The 2,792-nt window shown below is 38.1% G+C and overlaps 1 pseudogene; it reads right to left on the minus strand.

Annotated features, from left to right (window-relative positions):
* Nucleotides 1-945: 945 nt before the first annotated feature.
* Nucleotides 946-1,428, minus strand: LOC102473493 (ATP synthase subunit d, mitochondrial pseudogene; annotated as a pseudogene).
* Between the last annotated feature and the right edge of the window lie 1,364 nt (nt 1,429-2,792).

Consider the following 2,792-nt stretch of genomic DNA (forward strand, 5'->3'; position numbering starts at 1 on the left):
CTATATTCAAGGTGCTTATCAGAGTCTTTTTCATTAATTTTTTTATTGTAGCCTATTAAAAAATGTTTTAGAAAGAGCATCAGAATAGAGTAATTAACTATGGATGAGACTTAAAATGGCCATGGTTCAAGACCTGATTTTACATAACCCAAAATTGACAAATTTGGTCATTTCTGTGACAAACTACATTGGAACTATGTAGCATTACAAGTATGACTAATATACTATTACTTAACAGATATTTAAGAATCTCATACAAATTTGGAACACCCATTGACACAAATTTCTATACACTGGGGGCTAAGCACCATTTCATATTTGACAATGTTCCCCATATAATTTCCCCAACAATTAGTTTGTTACAGTCTATCTCTCCTTTTAGATTTGGTAGTCTTTCCTTTACATATTTGATGCTCTTGTGTCACATGCATTTATTTATAAGCACTGTATCTTCTTGATAAACTGGTCCTTTTACTACTACTTAATGCCCTTTTTTGGTCTCTTCTTACACTTTCTGTCTTAAAGTCTAATTTGTCTGAAATCAGTATTGCAACTCCAGCCCTTTTTTGGTTTCCACTTGCATGGAATTCCTTTTTCTAGCCCTTCATTTTTAGTCTATGTATGTTTTTATCCATGAGGTGTGTTTCCTGTAGGCAACAGAGAGAGGGTTTCTGTTTTTTAATCCACTCAGCCAGTCTGTGTCTCTTGATTGGAGAAGTTAATCCATTAACATTCAATGTTATTATTGATACTTCTGGACTTGTCTCTACCACTATGTTAGCCATTTTCTTGGTTGTTTTTCATTCTCTTATTTCTATCTGTCTCTCTTTAGTTTTTCTGGTATAGTACTCCCTTCAAAACTTTTTTTTCTATGTCATTACTTTTATTTTTAATGTCCAGAACTTGCAAGGCAAGGGCCAGAGCTTCCTTCCAGACATAAAAATTTTATAAATTCTCAATTGGCTGGTGTGGCCAATAGGGGTACTTCTTCTTGTCTAATGTGGTTTCTGGGAAGACTTCATTCAAGTCCTCAATGGTCATCTGATCTAATGGATTTATGTTCTTCATCTTCTCCAGCTGTTTCTGATATTCTTCAATCCTAGCCTTTGAGAGGGACACAAACTCAGCACAACTTTTCACATCTTCCTTTTCTTCAGCGTCTACCTCGACAGTGTATTTATCCTCCAGCACAGGAACCTTCAGGGCATTAAACTTCTCTAAGTTACCCACCAAGCCCGCCTTGGCCACGTTGGTCTTGTAGTATGCCCAGTCAATAGCTGGTGGGGTCTTGGGTAGTGCAGCCATCCTGGAGGTGAGGGTCTCGTTCCAAGTTTTCAGGGAGTTAGCAATAGCCTTTTGGTTTCGGGGTATTATTTACCCAAAAGCTACCCAGTCAATAGTTTTTAGGGCCAGTTTTTGCCCAGCCATCTTGTAATCCTTCACCGACCCCCTCTCTTCAAAACTTCTTGAAGAACTGGTCTGGTGTTGGTAAATTCTTTCAGGTTTTGTTTATCTGAGAGTATTTTTATCTTTCCTTCCCATTTGAAGGATAATCTTGCTGGGTATAGTAATCTTGGTAGGAATTGTTTTTCTTTTAACACATTGAATAGATCTTCCCATTCTTTCTTTGCTTGCATTGTTTCCACTGAGAAGTCTGATGTTATCCTGATGGGATAACCTTTGTAAGTAACTTGATGTTCCGCATTTGCCATTTTTAGTATCCTGTTTTTTATCTGTGATTTTGATCATTCTGGCTATAATGTGCCATGGAGAGGATCTTCTTGGGTTGATTCTATTTGGGATCCTTTATATTTCTTGGGTTTGAATGATTGATCTCATCTCTAGGTTTGGGAAGTTTTCTGTAAATATTTCATGGAATAAACCTTCTATGCCCTTATCAGACTCTTCACCTTCTGGAATACCTATTATCAAAAATTTGGGCATTTTGCAGTATCTAGTGTTTCTAGCATATTGTCCTCATTTTTTAAAGAGGTTTTTGCTATAGGGTGTGTGTGCTCACCAGAAAGAGTAGGAGACAGTGAGACAGAGAGCAAGAAATCACCCCCCCCCAGGGGGGATGGCCATGCTGCAATCCCTTCTCCTCTGTTCTCCTCTCAGGATCTTGGGGCATGCACGCACATGCACCGGTGTGAGTTTAAGCCACCAGGTCCGAGACTTGAACTGCGGTCGACTATGTGGGAGTCCAGCAACATAGCCATTACACTAACTGCTGGTCCCTTATTGTCCTCATTTTTTAAATTTATTTTTTCATTATTTTTGGTGGTTTTATCTGGTCAAAGATTTTGTCTTCTAGCTCAGAGATTCTGTCTTCTGTGTGGTCCAGTTAATGTTAGTACTTTCAAGGGAGGTCTTGATTTTCTTTATTACTGCCTTTATCTCTGGGAGTTCTGATTGATATTTTTTTAATGGTTTCTATCTCCTCCCTCAAATCCTGGAAAATCTTCCTTATTTCTGTCACCGTAAATATTCTGGACTCTGTTTCTCATATTCCTTCAAATTCCTTTGTGCTGCTCATAGTTGAAGAATAGTTGCTCTGTTCCATTGAAAAATAGGTATTTCTTTTGTTTCCCATACTTTCTGTGCCTCTGCACTGGTTTCTAGTCAGGTGGTATATTATATACTACTACCAGCTTTTCTGTTTTCAATTCTATAGTGTCAGGGTGAAGAAGAACTCTACTTCTCAGATGTGTTCTTGGTAGAGGACATTGTCTTCCAGTTACAGTGTATGTGTAGTCAGTCACCTTTAGGTATTACTCTTTTTCCCAGACTCT

This window comes from Tupaia chinensis, unplaced genomic scaffold (assembly GCF_000334495.1).
Source record: "Tupaia chinensis unplaced genomic scaffold, TupChi_1.0 Scaffold138322_1, whole genome shotgun sequence".
In the NCBI taxonomy this organism is placed as follows: Eukaryota; Metazoa; Chordata; class Mammalia; order Scandentia; family Tupaiidae; genus Tupaia; species Tupaia belangeri.